The sequence below is a fragment of the Palaemon carinicauda genome, chromosome 14 (assembly GCF_036898095.1).
Source record: "Palaemon carinicauda isolate YSFRI2023 chromosome 14, ASM3689809v2, whole genome shotgun sequence".
NCBI classification, from domain to species: Eukaryota; Metazoa; Arthropoda; class Malacostraca; order Decapoda; family Palaemonidae; genus Palaemon; species Palaemon carinicauda.
In genome coordinates, this window is record NC_090738.1 from 52,710,448 (window position 1) to 52,727,829 (window position 17,382).

Genomic DNA, 17,382 nt, shown 5'->3' on the forward strand with positions numbered 1-17,382 from the left:
ATTTTTTTTTTAAAGTTAAAAGTTTCCTCATTGATGTGTTTTCAGTAGAGAATTGATTAAACACTGACTGTTGGATATATTTGGTGCAAAAATCCTAGCTCCAGTCATCAGCAAATGGCAAGTTTTGTACAACACAAATACTTTAATAAATATTTTTAATATCTTCCATATTTTCAATATATCCAATGGCAGTTTTTACAAAGTTGTGATACATCAAAGAAGCCATGATTTATTTGATTTTATAGGAAGATAGTTAACCCAAATATTGTTTTAAGATTTTTAACTTTTTAGTATGGCTAAACTATTTCCTATTACTGGTCTGAATTTATGATAATCTGTATGATGCACAACTTTGTAATCTTGATATTCGCTCTTTTTTTTTTGGTTTTTATATTTTTTATGTTTGCTATGGTTTTGCTAATTCTTCTTTTGGGGTTACATGCCTTTTGGATTCTTTTTTTTTTTTCTTATTTATTATATTACTGGTCATTAAGCAGACTTAAATTGTTACATACAGGTAAAAAATTGAGACTTGATTACCAACCTTCACTTCCCAATTCCCACTTGTAGAGAAAGTAGTTTATTAAGAAATAATATGTATCGTGTGAATGCCCAAAAGTTGAATCAACAGTGTACAATTAACTTTAAGGGAATTGTAAGTTCTTTAAAGAATTATTTTTCAGAAATTTCCTTCTCAGTTTATTCATTTATAAAGTACAAAATTATTATGTATTAGGTAAGATGATAATTTTCTTTTTTTATAAGGACAAAATTCCTTGACCATTTTTGATAGATTTCTTTGAAATTCCCTGCCCATTTTCTGAACATTTGTTCTGTGTGGTCTGTATTGACAAAAAAGACATGCCTGAAATATAGTGAATGTATGTTATGGATGTAAGTATTTAAAGAAACAGAAGAGCAAGAAATTCCCTGCTGGTAGGGCAGTAAAGGTAAATTTAAAGTAAACGGAATAATGAAAACTTAGGCATAGCATCACTTCGGTCCTGAAATGGGAGCAAATAAATTTCTTCTTTTGTGTCAGACTCTTGCAGGAACATGCTCATGGTTTTGCCTCTTGCCAATATTCCTCTGAACTGGATTCCTCAAATACAAGCCTTTGAGTTGTCATGTTTCTATGCATATAGGATATGCTGTGCAAGGCTTTGCTTTAGGTTTCATCTATAGTTGCTCCAGGATTTATAGTTGCCATATCTCTAGTGATGTCCCAATTTGTATTGCTGTTGCTGCTTCAACTACTGTACTATCTTGTTATATTTATTATTTCCTTCATTGCATTCCCTTATTTAAGAAGTACTGAAGAAAGGAATGGATTCTCTGTTAACACAAAGAATATCAGCATCATTGTTGGGATAACTGCCATTCCAAGAGGCCCTGGTGCACAGGAGGAATCCTTTCTTTAACATATAAAGAGATGTTATGCTTGCTTCCATACACAGCTTGATAAACAGCAGGTCATCTCTAGTTGCACAACAAAATGGTGGGAGTAATGGACAGGACTCTTTTTTTTCCAGTAAAGCATTTCTTGTGATTGGTTTTTTATTCCTTTTATTTTTTTACCTCCAATTCCAGCCATATCACTCAGGCTTTGAGAAATATGGGTTTCTAATGGGTGTTGTTTGTAGGTCATACTTTGAGATATCATGCTCTGTGTAATAACAGGCAGAGCTTATTGGATTAAAGAAGAGATGAAAATGGTTTTGCCCTTCTCTGGAGCTTTACCATCATTTTTAAATGAAGAATTTGTAGGGAATTTCAGGCCAATTATTACACCTAGGGCCCAATACAAGGTTTGTATTTTGGTTCTTCTTGGATAAATATATCTTGATATACTTCATGAAATAAGAGTGGCTGCCATTCATTATCCTTAAGGATGCATACTAATGGATGCCTATCTGTTCCTTTAGGAACATTTCTATATCTAATCGGGAAGTTTTTATTTTTCTGTTTTACGGCATATTGCCAGTATTTCACTTATCATCCACATCTTTGCTCCATTAACACTGACCCCGCATTCAGTTAGGAAATAACCTAATTAATTAGGCACTCATCAAATAAATTGTCATAAAGCACTTCAAAGGGATGTGTTTATTCTTTAGGGAATCTGACATCCACTTAAGCATGAAGTCTGATCAGATCTTATCACCTATGGCAGCATAATTAGGGATGATTGTCAGCACAGCTGCTTCTCTTGTAGGACTCTGTCAGAATTTTCCTACGCTTAAAAATCCTCGTCTCTTAAGTACAGTATTAGGTAGTTGCAGATCATCTTTCATTACTATGACAGCGGTCCTACATAGAGGATAATGGTTCCCAAAGCTTATTTCTTGATTTTGGTCAGCAACAACCGGTCTTCTTTTGTATGGAGGCTGTTCAGAAAATTTAGGGTGGAAGAAACATTCTTAGGGACACAGTAGCATTGGTAATAAACCACTACCACCATATCATCCCTAGTTTTACTTACTAGATCTTATATGTTTTGAAAGAAGATCCAACTGAGAATAGTTTGGGTGAAATAGAAGTTAATTTTCAAATGTACTCCATTTATGGTAATTCAAAGGCTGGCACTTTTGTGGAAAAGGCAGTTCACTTTATCTCAGAGGCTCAGGAGCATGAAAGGTTGGTGTTTTATTGTACCAGCACATGTACCCTATGCTCATAGCCTGAGGACCTGATTTTACTAGATCCTCGAGGTACTGTTGTCATGCATGGAGATATCCAGGCTTTCCTCGAAGAGAAGATTTTCTTTGACAATTGCCTGTAATATTTTCAGACCATAGAAATGCAGTGCCTTGTTACTACTAGGCCAAGAAGTTAGGCTTCTACAGTTGAAATTGTCAGAAAAATTCTTATGATTGAGTGTCTCGAATTCCTTAGTAGCCAATTTGTCTGTTCATATGAGAGGGAGAGTTATACTAATTTGAAGCTTACTGTCCATTTTGTGAAGTGTTGTAGGCTGCAGTTAGGAATGTTGCCTTTTTCTTGAGACTTTCAGCTTAACGTACCATTTGTATGAAGAATCTGGCATCTTCATCATTACTTCTTGTCACCTTATTCACCCTATTGTCATATTGCATGTCAGAGTAAGCTGGTAGGCCCAGATATTAGTTTACAATAGAATTTTACTTATTTGACCTTGGTATGAGCAGTCTCTAACTATCCTTTAGAGTGATATCATATGACCACCTATAGCTTTTGGCTCAATCAAGCTCCACTTTTTATCAAACCATTTGATTCTGGCCGAACTGTTTATTTATCCATCTTGCCCGATGTTATCATTAAAAAGTTTTGGGAAAAAACTTTAGTTCTGAAGTACTGACTTGTTTCTCATGTTAGTCACTGCAGGTTTACAGTTGGTCACTAGGTACAGAGGGATTGCATCAGTAAATGAGGGAGGGCTTTCTATTCATTAGCCTGGCTGGCCAACCACTTTACCACTAGTTAGCTTAGGTAAAAACTTTAAAATTTGGTTGTGGTTGTTTGCTTGGGTCAGGTACTTGAATCGCTACTATATTGTGAAATGATATTTTTATCTCAAATGACTTGCAACACGGTATTACAAAAATTTTATATTCTATACATTAATTTATATGTCTTGCCAAGTCAGTTTTCATCCAAGGATTTTACTGGATAGTTAAGTGGGTATTTTGACGAGAAAATTTATATGTCAAAACCCAAGTTATTATGTAGATTAGCATGAATAGATTCCAGTAATTTCAAAGGATAATGGAGTAGATGATTTGTATATTCATACTGTATTATTTTGGAAAAGACTTCAGTTTGGTCTGTGAAGATTCTGATTCATTCTAATAATGTATTACATCAACTGAGTTGACCTAAGTAAGGTTTATCCACATATTCAATGAAATATGGAATTATTGTTATTAAGAAAAATGAAAGGTTTAGAAACACAGTAGTCTAAGTGTTGTTTACAGTGGCTACAGTTTGAACTACAAGTAGAAGTTTGATTACAAGAAGCAAATACTGACTGGTTGAAGATAGCAAGGTTTAAGATTTTACCAAATCTGGGTTTTAGTGGTGATTTTTGTACTAAAAATTATTACTGTTTTACTGTATGAATTTTTTCTTATGATTAATATTTTATTTTCAGTGACTAGAAGTGCTGTAGAAGGTATTCAAAATTTGAAATATGTTGGACTTCTTCACATGTAGATATCAAGAGAAATGAAGATACTGATAAGCAGCCATAGCTGTAATTAGTATGAATAAACCAAATATAACTACCTGTCAGTGATTTATTACTACTGTAATATCTAGAATCTATCGGTAGATAAATGCTAGACATATGAAACAATAGAAAACAAACATTAAGTCAACAGTTAGTTTGTGGTGTTCATTTAGAGAGAATGGCACAATTTAAGCAATATTATCCTGTCTTTGAATTGGTAACATTCATTTGCCTCAAGGGTATTTAAAAGATAACCTATACAACCCATTCCCAGAAGGCAGAGCAATGCTAAAGCAACCAGTATTGTTATTGACCGTTTTAAAACCCGCAATGTATTTGAAACAAATCATTAGGAGAAAGTTTGTCTGAATCCTCAAAATTTTTAAATTCATCCAATCATTACACTTAAGAAGCAGAAATATACTGTACAGTATTAGATAAGATATTATTAATTGGTCAATAACAAACCCTTCGAGCCAGCCCCATGATTGTTTTAATAATAGTGCAGGGGTCTGATTAAATTTATTTTATAGTACTGATAAAGACTAGTATTGCTGCCAGTCTAATGTTTGTATAACTTGAGAAATACTCTAGTGAATCATAAGAATTGAAATGGTAAGGTTTTTGAAAATAATGTCTATGATAGAATTTGGGCTTCATTTTACCTGTAAACTAATTTCTTAATATGTGGCCAGTTGTTAGGTATGATAATTTTTATTATTTAACAAAGATGATTTTTAATTTTGTTCCTGTACTTTTTTTCTCTAGTAATACTGTGGTTCGTGGTTCCTCGTGATTTCATTAGTATTTCAAACTACTGTATAATACTGGAAGTGTTTAATTTTACTTTACTGTACCTGGATGTGCTATAAAGTACAATACTATTAGTATTATATATTTTTAGAATGTTTAATTTTCATGTTATGGTTTGCATCCTTAAGTCAAGGGAATATTGTTGTCCAAGGGCTAATTATGCCATCTTGCAATGAGTACAGTATAGTTCTGTGCTAGCTTTTCTTTTCCTCTTTCGTAGTATTTTTTTTTTGCATGTGCATAGGTGTGTTGCGTTTTAGTATAGTAGTTTGAGAAAGGTATTATACTCTCTGGCTTTCCATTGCAATCTTAACATTTATTTATATAGGTCATATTGAACCGAAGTGACAGGGAAACTGAAATAACAAAGAGGCCTAGGCTATTATATCTCATTACTTTACTAAAGGCATATGTCTATTGAAAGGAAAGAAAATGGATATTCTTTTTTTAAATTTTAGGGGGGGAAATGTCAATAAACGTAGCTCCTGGAGAAGAAGCAATTTGAACATCAGGCGAGTATAAAAATGAAAAGATTATTTGTTATTAAATTTCTGTTTTTATTTACACGAGTGTATTGCAGTTAATTCGAGAAAGAAGTAAAATCCTTTTTTTGTTATATTCATGTTCTATGAAGAACAAAATTAAATTCATTGATGATTGTTGTAATAACATTTTCAATGTAGACCTATAAAGGGTTTGTAAATTTTTAAAGATGCATGTCCTTAGAATACTTGTAAAGAAATTGTTAAAACTTGTGAATTTTATTTTTTAGGGTTAACGGTAGAATCAGAATAAGTATGACTGAATGAATATTTGTGTTTTATAAACGACAAACCTTGTCAATATTAAATGTATCATAGCTTTCATTTTAAGATATGTTGTCTAAATTTCATAACTGAAAATCCTCATATAATTTTATTTTTTCAAATATGTAGCCGTACTATAAAATCTATTATACGGTATGTTATTTTACACTTGTGTGTAATAAGTCAGAGCCAATGCTAAGATGAATTAATGTTCAACACAAAATAATAATTTTATTATTGTAAATCTAGTTTGTGATCATAGTTTTTTTGGCTTGTTTTGTGGTGTAAGGAAATATTTTATCGCAAATATTGACATATTTATTGAAAGCTTTCTTGAATTTTACAAGGTTCCATTGCTTTAGAGGTAAACATTATCATTTAACTCTGTTATTCAATGAAGTTAATTTTTCCACTAGTTGATAATTTCTTGCTTGAATGAGATTAAAACAACTTAAGATATTGTTATAATAAACACAAGAAATAAATGGGAATTTTTAGTAAAACTAAAAAAGTTTGAAAGTTTGGACATGGTAACTAAACATTTTGGAATATTTTTGTAAATTGAATAATAATTTTGAAACCTTATCAAGTTGCTAAACACAATTAGGAGATGATGAAGGTTGGTGGTTACCATTTGTTAGGGCTCACAAAGGTTGTATGGAGTGGTCATTATGCATGAATAAATAGCTTCAGTGTCATTTTGCTGGATAGGTTTGTGGGTAGATTTTGTTTTTTTTTGCTATTAATTTGTGTTCTTGATTTGTAGTTTAGTTTATTTTGCAGCTTAACAATCAAATGAACTAACACAGCACTACATACCAATGGTATTTTGATTTGTTTTTAATATAAGCCAAAATGTTGGCATTATTTTTTTGTATGTAATCTACTGTAATTTAATATAAGACTCATAAAGTTCTGTAAATTCACAATTATTAAACTTTTTAGATTTCATAGAATTTTGTTCAGATATGTATTATTTTACGGTGCTATAGTGTGAATGCCGTTAATACAAAAGGGTTTGGATGTTCTTGGTTTACTTTAATATTTACTTTTCTGAAAAATGAGCCACCCGAAAAAAATTAAATTTTCTCAGTTTCAATACCTTTGAAATGGAAATCTACAATACCTTCAACATATTAAGTTTTCATTCCAAAAATTATATGAAGCTACTGTAGAGTAAATGTAAGATTATCTTGGATTTCTTTACTGTACTTGTAAATATTAAGGGAATGAAGATGCTGATAAAGCAGTCAAAACTGCAGTTATTATGAATAAACTGAATATAAATGTTCACGTCACTGATTTATTAACTTATCTAAAAGCTATCTTACTAATAAATTGCAAATATTATGAAATACTGTAAGAATTCTGGCAGTTATAGATTAAAATTCATTGCTTTAATAATGATATTATGGTGGTCTTCAACTCTACATGGAAGTAATATTATCCCCTCCGAATCAGTCACAGCCATAATTGCTTATTGAATAACTTACATACCCAGTCAAAGAGACAATGTAGAATAATACATAGTCATATATATTTTTTTATGGTCCTGCATTAAACTAAGAACATATATCGAGTTCAGTATTGAAAACAAACCCTTTAGATTTTTTTTCTAGAAACTTCCATTTTCAATTTATTCAATGATAAATTTTTTAAGGATTTTAAATAAGCTACTGTTGATGCATATGGGCAGTGATTCTAGATTTTATGCTTCAATGGTCAGTAGTGACTCTAAGCTGGCACTCATTCATAAAATATTAAGTTGACAAAAAATAGTTCATATAAATGTTCAAGGTAATGATGAGTATTACAGTAGAATACAGTACTTGTATTTATGAACTCTGTACAGTGCAAGGAATTATAGTTGATAAAAAAGTATTTCAAGATATTTGCCATAGGTATTAATGAAACAGGTTTTATTATAGACTGAAGATTTTAATTTTGAATATTGTTGGGATATTTGCAAAGCATTGAATGGTAATCATTTTACTGGTGATCATAATATATTTGCTAATTCATTGTTTTAGATTCCATTTGCAAGATTTGTTAGGGTGCGGTGGGACCTGATTTAACTTTATTCTAATGTGAAAGTAATGCTTTGAATATGTAATTTAAATTCCTTGTTGTTTCTCCATCTATGTAGTCTGGAGTATCACCCTGATTGTCTTCTTAACTGATGATGCCTAGATGTAGAATTATAAAGTGATGAAGGTGGTAATGGTCCAGTTACCTGTTGTAAGGTACTACTTGCAGTGAGCTCTGCATTATACATTATAAACAGTGCTGTACTAAAGTTTCTTTGTAGCATCCCCATAGCTTGCAATTGCTGGCTTTCTTTTCTGTATTCTTTATATTTTCATAATTTTTTTTACATCTAGCACCTCAGCTTCTTTGTTCTCATTTTCACCTTTCATTCAAGAAGTAATCAGTGAGGTTAGTCTAAGGGTAATCTAAAAAAGGTTGTAAATGGTTGCATTAAAATACTAGATAATGATGGCGATTAGAATGAGGAACAATCTGTGGTTCATTAGAATGTAATTTTGTTCAAAATTTTGTAATATGTTCCTTTTTCTAATGGGAGAAAGTAGGGAACTTGGGTTATTTAACACAGTCTAGGCATCAAAGGTTTTGAGCTTGGCCTTTGAAGCAAATAAATGTCAATAAATTTAAGCAATGTCAGAAAGGAGAGCATTCCCAATACCAGTATGAGGAAGAATGTCTTGATAACTATTTTATTGTAGAAAACTCAAGAGTTTAAATTTCTAGATATTTAACTTAGCCGGTGGATATATATATACTGTATATAGCTAACGTCTCCGACGATCGGCAGATTCAAAACTCGCGGGCGATCATCATGCTGGTTGGCTGGGTGTACACTAGCGCCAACTGTCGGCAGGATACTAAACATATTCCTATAAGCTCCAGTTCTTCTCTGCCGATTGGAATGTCAACATTGGTTCCGTACTCGCGCTAAACCTAAAGTTTTCTGCAATTGATGAAATACTTGTTAATGGTTTTTTGGCTTTCATTGTGCTGGATATTCTTCGAATACTCTTGAATCCCATTTTTGATTTTCTGTTGCTGAACTTTGCTTGTTTTTTGGATCTCTCTTTGAAATTTCCATAATGGCCGACCCTTCTCCTACTGACCCTTCTCCTGTTTATAGAAAATGTTCAAAGGATTGTAACAGGCGTCTTCTAAAGGCTTCCATCGATCCCCACTCTATTTGTGTTAATTGTAGAGGCAAAGCTTGTCAATTAGGGGATCAATGCGAGGAGTGTGTGGTTTTATCTGAATTTGAGTTTTTAGAATATGATAAATATACTCGAAAACTCGAGAGAGATAGGCGTAGAAGAAGTTTTTCTCGTTCGCTAGAATTGTCCTCTTCCCATGCCCCTGAAGCTTTTCCTCCCCCTGTAGTGGTAGTTACAGAACCCCCTACTTGCGCTAATGAACCTTCTCTTAAAGATATGTTGAAGGCTATTCATGCTTTGGGTGAAAAGGTCGAATCGCTAGCCTCGGACAGAAATCAGCTTATGTCTGATGTCAAAATTTTGAAAGGTGAAAGTGTTAAAGTGAAAAGTGGTAAAAATGTGTTCAGTGTTAATGCGGAGGGTTCGTCTGTTCGTGCTTGTCGCTCACCCAGTCAGAGACCTCTTTCAAGCTCCCCAGCCCCCGGGAGAAGGAATGTCACAAGACCAAAGGTAGCAATAGGCGTTAAACAACGAACAGGCGTTCCCTCAGAGGTTACAGACGTTGCTCCTCAAGCATGTCCTTACCATAAGAGAGGTGAAACTAAGTTCTCCTCGTCTTCCGATGACTCGTATGTAAAGAAAAAATCCTGGCGTCAGGTTTCGAGAACATTAAAAAGAAAGTTAATTCCTTTAGAACAGAGTATCCATCCTGGCTGTAGTCCGGAACGTATTCCTTCTTCAGAGGAAGGTTCCCCGATTAAACGTTCATATTTAACGTCTAGTTTTGTGGCTCCGGAGGCCCCTTCTAAGAGTCACGATCCCGTTGTGCTTTCTGGTCATTCCAGACGTGACCTTAATACTGCGACTCTCGTTGATAGTGCTGATGTTTATGAACAGACGTTCCCGATGTCGAGGTCTGTTCTGAGTGTTATAAATCCTAAACTTAGTGTTTTGCAGGACATGCAGTCCAAGCTGTCCTCCTTAAGGCAGGCTTATGGTCCTGCTCCTGTTCGTCAGGAACCTTTGCTTGCAGTACGTCACGGGTCTGCTAAACGAGTGTCAGGTCTTCAACCATCTAAGCGTGAAGTGTTACGTCATTCCGATGTTAACCCCAGTGTTAGCTTTGCGGCTAAGCGAGATTCAGATCGTAAATCTCAACGTGACGTTGAACGTCAGTCCGTTCAGTCTAACCTTGATTTTGAACTGCAGTTACTGCAGTCTCGCTATGACGTTGAACGTCAGCCACCGCAGTCACTACGTGACGTCGAGCGGCAGACACCGCAGTCACAACGTGACGGCGAGCGTCAATCACAGCAGTCACAACGTGACGTCGAGCGTCAATCACAGCAGTCACGACGTGACGTTGAGCTGCAGTCACCGCAGTCACGACGTGACGTCGAGCGTCAGTCACTGCAGTCACGACGTGTTGTCGATCGACAGTCACTGCAGTCACGACGTGACGTCGACCCTCCTGCCTTAACTTCTTCTCAGATATAAGTCAATGTAGGCTGTCAAGCTTTATGTTTGCGACATAAGGGGATTTCTCCTTCTCGTAAGGATTTGATTTTATCAGATGAAGTTTTCTCTGAAGAGGAAATTGATGATCCTCTATCGACTAATGCTCCTTTAGGGATCCTTTCAGAGGAAGAAGGACCTATGGTTGTCCAACAATCACTTGATTTTCGAAAGATCATGAATGTTTTTAGAGAAGTTTTTCCAACTCAGTTTGTGACTGCTGCTCCTTGATCACCACCTTCTGAGTTTACGTTAGGTTTGACTGCTGCGACACCTTCGTATACGAAGTTAGTGCTCTCTCCCTCTTCCAAGAGAGCCATGCGCTTGCTGGGAGACTGGTTGGCAACCAGAAGAAGCCTAGGAAAGTCTGCTTTTGCTTTTCCTCCTTCTAAGTTAGCGTCACGTTCCAGCGTATGGTATGATACGGGAGAAGTTCTCGGCTTAGGAGTACACTACCTGCCTCTGCCGAGGGAGACTTCTCAAGCCTGGTAGACTCTCCCCGTCGTCTAGCCATGAGACGCTCCAAGATTTTATGGACCCCTTCAGAACTGGATCATGTACTGAAAGGAGTATTTCGTGCTTTCGAAGTTTTTAATTTTTTGGATTGGTCTTTGGGAGCTTTAAGTAGAAAGGTTTCTCCCTCGGACAATGATACTGCCATCCAAATTATGTCATGTATGGACAAGGCCATAAGGGACGGTTCCAACGAACTTGCGGCTGTTTTCACTGCAGGAGTGTTAAAGAAAAGGGAATCATTATGTTCATTCCTTTCTTTAGGAATTACTCCGTGCCATAAGTCAGAGTTAATGTATGCTCCTCTATCGAATACTCTGTTCCCACAAGTGCTTATTAAAGATATTGCGTCTTCTCTTGCGTTGAAAGATACACATGATCTAGTGGCCAAAACAGCACTCAAAGTTTTGTCCTCATCCTTTAGCAGCAACAAACCCAAGTTTGATACGCCAGCCTCGAGATTTATTCCTCCCTTTCGTGGCAGAGCCTCCAACAGAGGCACCTCTCGCCCTGACGGAAGGCGAGGTAAGAGAAGAGGATCCAGGGCCACCCGTGGCAGAGTCTGACTGTCCATGGCTTCAGACAGCAGTAGGTGCCAGACTGACGAACTTCTGGCAAGCATGGGAGAGAAGGGGAGCGGATCAGTGGTCAGTACTTTTATTAAAGGAGGGTTACAAAATCCCATTTGTACGGAAACCTCCTCTAGTACATACTCCAATAGACCTCTCTCCCAGGTATCGAGAGGAAGCAAAGAGTCAAGTCTTGCAACATCAGGTGTCTCTTTTGTTAGAGAAGGGGGCAGTGGTGAAGGTCTTGGACCTTCAATCCCCAGGCTTTTACAACCGTCTCTTCCTGGTTCCGAAGAACTCAGGGGGTTGGAGACGAGTGCTAGATGTGAGTGCACTCAATGTGTTCATTATGAAAACCAAGTTCACAATGGAAACAACAAAATCTGTTCTAGCAGCAGTAAGGGAAGGCGACTGGATGGTCTCTCTCGACCTCCAGGATGCGTACTTCCATATCCCGATTCACCCAACCTTTCAACGTTATCTAAGGTTCATGCACGGGAAAGAAGTGTACCAATTTCGAGCAGTGTGCTTCGACCTCAGCCCTACTTCTCTAGTTTTTACAAGGCTCATGCGGAATGTAGCAAGCTTCCTACATTCGTCAGGGATCAGAGCCTCCCTATATTTAGACGACTGGTTAATCAGAGCGTCGTCCTTCCACCGCTGTCTGGAGGATCTCATGTGGACATTGAACCTAGCCAAAGAGTTAGGTCTCCTGGTGAACAAAGAAAAGTCACAGCTGACTCCATCCCAGACGATTCTATATTTGGGGATAGAGATACAGAGTCAAGTTTTTCCGGCTTTTCCATCGCCCACAAGATTGGAGCAAGCTCTGTTAAAAATTCATCTCTGTCAGAAGAAGAGCAATTGTTCGGTAAGGGTTTGGATGAGCCTCGTGGGAATCCTATCATCGTTAGAACAATTTGTCTCCCTGGGAAGACTCAACCTTCGTCTTCTCCAGTTCCACCTAAACCAACATTGGAACAAAGAGAAGGGCTTAGAGGCTATTTCCATTCCGATCTCAAACTCAATCAAGACGTGCCTGGCTTGGAGGTACAACAACCTCAGATGTCGAGAGGGTCTCTCACTGTCTCCCAAAAGCCCAGACCATGTGTTGTATTCAGACGCATCGGACATTGGTTGGGGAGCAACTCTGGACAATCGAGAATGCTCAGGTCTTTGGTCCAAAGATCAGAAGAGACTTCATATAAACCACAAGGAGCTTCTGGCAGTCCATCTGGCCTTGAAAAGTTATGAGAATCTGATCAAGAACAAGGTGGTACAAGTGAACTCGGACAATACCACGGCCTTAGCCTATATCTCAAAACAGGGAGGAACCCACTCTCACTCCCTTTTCGTCACCGCAAAGGACCTCATCATTTGGTCAAAGGAAAGAAACATCTCCCTTATGACGAGATTTGTTCAAGGAGAAAAGAATATGATAGCAGACTGCCTCAGCAGAAGAGGGCAAGTCATCTCCACGGAGTGGACGCTTCACCAGGACGTGTGCGAGAAGCTATGGAGGATTTGGGGTCGACCTACCATAGACCTGTTTGCGACTTCCTTGACAAAGAGGCTTCCCACTTACTGCTCTCCAGTCCCAGGTCCAGAGGCAGCCCACATAGACGCTTTTCTTCTGGACTGGTCGCACCTAGAAATCTATGCCTTTCCTCCATTCAAGATCCTACACAAGGTTCTTCAGAAGTTCACCTCTCACGAAGGGACCAGGTTGACGTTGGTTGCTCCCCTCTGGCCCTCAATGGAATGGTTCACCGAGGTACATCAATGGTTGGTGGACGTTCCAAGAAGTTTACCATTGCGAATGGATCTCCTTCGTCAACCTCACATAAAGAAATTCCATCAAAGCCTCCCCGCGCTTCTCTAACTGCCTTCAGACTATCGAGAGACTCTCTAGAGCTAGAGGGTTTTCGAAGGAGGAAGCTAGAGCGATTGCAAGGGCAAGGAGATCCTCTACCATCAGGATCTACCAATCTAAATGGGAGGTATTTAGAGACTGGTGCAAGTCCCCCTCTGTTTCCTCATCCAATACCACTGTAGCACAGATCGCGGACTTCCTGCTTCATCTCAGAAATAACCGCAGCCTTTCTGCCTCAACTATTAAAGGCTATAGAAGCATGTTAGCTTTAGTGTTTAGACACAGAAACCTGGATTTGTCTAATAATAAGGATCTTCAAGACCTTCTCAAGTCTTTTGAAACTTCCAAGGAACGTCAAATTACTTCTCCAGCTTGGAATTTGGACGTACAGTAGTCCTTAAGTTTCTTATGTCTGAAAGATTTGAGCCTCTAAACTCAGCTTCTCTCAAAGGTCTTACCCTCAAAACTCTCTTTTTAGTGAGCCTTGCTACTGCAAAGAGAGTCAGTGAAGTGCATGCCTTCAGCAAAAACATTGGCTTCTGCTCCAATAATGCAGTGTGCTCCCTGCAGCTTGGTTTCCTGGCCAAAAATGAGCGACCATCTCATCCATGGCCGAAATCATTTGAGATTCCCAACCTATCGGAGGTTGTTGGGAAGGAAATTGAAAGAGTCTTATGCCCTGTAAGGGCTCTGAAGCTTTATCTTAATAGAACCAAAATGTTACGAAGTAATTCAGAGTCTTTATGGTGTTCAGTAAAAAAGCCCTCCTTACCAATGTCAAAAAATGCCTTGTCATATTTTGTTAGTCTTTTCATTAGAGAGGCCCACACTCACTAAATGAGGATGATCGGAAATTGCTTAAAGTTAAAACTCATGAAGTAAGAGCAGTGGCGACGTCAGTGGCTTTTAAACAGTAGATCTCTTAGAAATATTATGGACGCAACCTTTTGGAGGAGTAAATCTGTGTTCGCGTCACATTATTTAAAAAATGTCCAGACTCTTTATGAGGACTGCTACACGTTGGGACCATTCGTAGCAGCGAGTGCAGTAGTGGGTGAAGGTTCTACCACTACATTCCGTTAATCCCAATATCCTTTTTCTTCTCTTGAAACTTTTTAAATTTTTTTGGGTTGTATGTGGAGACTGAGATAGTCTTCCGCAATCTTTTGATTTGGCGGGTGGTCAAACTTGTTTCTTGAGAGCGCCCAGATAAAGGGTATTGTTGAGGTCCTGTTATAGGGGTGTTCACCCCATATATAACAGCACCTAGAGGTCTTTCAGCCCCCTGAGTGGATCGCTGGACTTCATAAAGATAGTGGACTAATGAGGCAGAGTGTCATCAAAGTCAGCTTCCTTATCAGGTACTAATACTTAAGTTTGTTTTTTAATTGTCAAAACTCTTGAGCTTATATTCCTGCAATGTTTAATACTGGTCTCTACCCTCCACCAAGGGTGTGAATCAGCTATATATATATCCACCGGCTAAGTTAAATACTGTATTTAAAAATGATACAGTATTTTCAATTTAAAATAAATTTTTGAATATAGTTATCCGGTGGATATATATAATCAAATACCCTCCCTTCCGAGAAGAACTGGAGCTTATCGGAATATGTTTAGTATCCTGCCGACAGTTGGCCCTAGTGTACACCCAGCCAACCAGCATGGTGATCGCCCGAGAGTTTTGAATCTGCCGATCGTCGGAGACGTTAGCCATATATATACTGTATTCACCGGGTAAGTATATTCAAAAATTTACTTTAAATTGAAAATATCATATTTTTGACAGTACATGTAATTATTTTTAAGGGTTGTATAATATATCTGCAGATATGTACTGTAAATTGTTCACCTGGTCACTGGATAGAGCTTAACAAATTTCCCACATTTGAATTACCAAAATAATGTATGTCACCATTATGAAATTTTCAAAACATTTTTATTTTGAGTTAGATTTATTTATAAAATGTATTTGTAACTTACACATTGATGTTATGGCAATAGTTTTACTTGAACATAATACAGTACATTACTTGAACATCAGAAAATTAGCTCTAATTTATTAATTTGTTATATTTTTATATGCCATGGTGTTTGTTTTGTAGTAATTTGTGGGTTTGATCATTCTGTATTTAACCAGGGCGTTTCCTCAAATAATAGATTATAATAATAACAAAGAGTACTATACCTAGGTAATGAGGTGCTGATGTTGGACCATTTTGATGGATAAAGCTGTAAGTTACTTTTAAATGAGCTACTTAAGAGTTGTCTCCCTTTTTGTCTTGGTTTCTGTTGACAGACCATTTAAATTACATGTTTTGAAATGTGTGTTGTGGAAATTACGTCTTTGAGTTTTTTGTCTGAAACTTTGTGAAAGTAGTGTTAGGAGTTTAATGTATTTGTGAATTGTTTTTGTTTGTATATCTAAATTTTTACCCTCTTGCAAACTCAACTACCAAGGGGTACAAATATTTTAATGGATTATATACTGTATTTTATGGGGATATCAAATGTGGTTAGAGATTTTTCACTATTAATTTTTACATAGGAATAAATACAAAGCAAAACAACCATATAAACAGTAAATTGGTAGAGGACAGCTACTGTATAGTAATGAAATAAAGCAAATGTTTTAAAAACTGTGATCATTACCTGTAATTACCTCTTGATATTGAGAGATGATATTTATTGATTACAGAGAGACGGTACGCGTTATTACTACAGTACCTCCAAATTTATGGAAAAATCATTCAACGCACAAATCGACTTAGTGAGGTTTTTAATGCATATTATACTTTTATTCTTTTATAGCAAAGGAAGGGAAGTCAATGTACCAACTGCAGTGGAAAATCAAACGTTGGGCCTGTTTTCTTTTTTTTCTTAATTCTTGCTCTGAATTTATTTGTCTTTGTGATATATGAATATTAAACAAGAATCTAGAAATTGGGCTTCCACTTTTGGTGAAAAAGGCATGTGGTAGTATATTTGAATAACTTGTTTCTGACCAGCAGAAATTTATCAGTGTAATTCCAACAATTAAAATCTTTTAATTGTTTCATGCTGGATTTGGCACCATGTCAAATGATATTTATCTTATACATTATACAGTATTACTGTCTCGATTGATTAATAAGGGACATATTGAATTTCGGATTAGCTATATTATTCTTTTTAAAGAAATTTCAGTCTTAATCTTTTATTTATACTGCTTTTGAAAATCACAAAATATTTTAACTGCCTTAGCTTTTTATGAGAACAAATATGCCATTTAACTTCCATGATACATACTAATTTTATTTTGAATATTGTCACAGCTTCCTGGTTTCCTTTTTCCCAATATGAAGGGATAAATACAGTATTTGTAAATGCTAAAGGAGCTCCTTTTGAAAATTGTAGGAATGTTAGGCTGTGATTATATTCTATTGGAGTGAGACAAAACAACATTCGGATTGATGACCCGGAAATGTATTTTATAGTAGTCTGCCCCCAGATGCAGTATTTTGCGCATAAATGCTTTTCTGCCTTTTTCACTAGTCAAGGATGTACTCTACTATGGCTATTTAAATTTGGCTGTAAAAGTTTTTTTTTTTTCTACTGTTATCGGCATTTGTGTAAGGAATAAGAAAAAGGAAAATAAAAGTAAAAGTTTGCTCTGGTTCTTTCATTTATTCTATATCCTCGTTTAGCAAGACTTCATTAGCATTAGGATATTGTATAAAAATTGGGGGCTGCTTTATTTCCTTAGCATAAGCTTTTTTCAATTCGGTTAGAAACATCTTAGATAGAATTGCACTATGTGAATCAAGTGAAAGATGTTAACTAAGCTTGTTCCTGTCATGAAACCATGCTTTGGAAATTCTGATGCTATTTTGGATTTGTACATGTCTTA

The 17,382-nt window shown here is 36.5% G+C and overlaps 1 protein-coding gene across 1 annotated transcript in view; it reads left to right on the forward strand.

Moving 5' to 3' along the window:
- LOC137653588 (cold shock domain-containing protein CG9705) overlaps window positions 1-17,144 on the forward strand; it is an 86,177-nt gene extending 69,033 nt beyond the window's left edge. Inside the window, exon 5 of the transcript XR_011046521.1 lies at window positions 4,130-17,144. The gene's annotated coding sequence lies outside the window, so the exon portion shown is untranslated. The remainder of the gene's footprint in view (window positions 1-4,129) is intronic.
- Window positions 17,145-17,382: the final 238 nt, after the last annotated feature.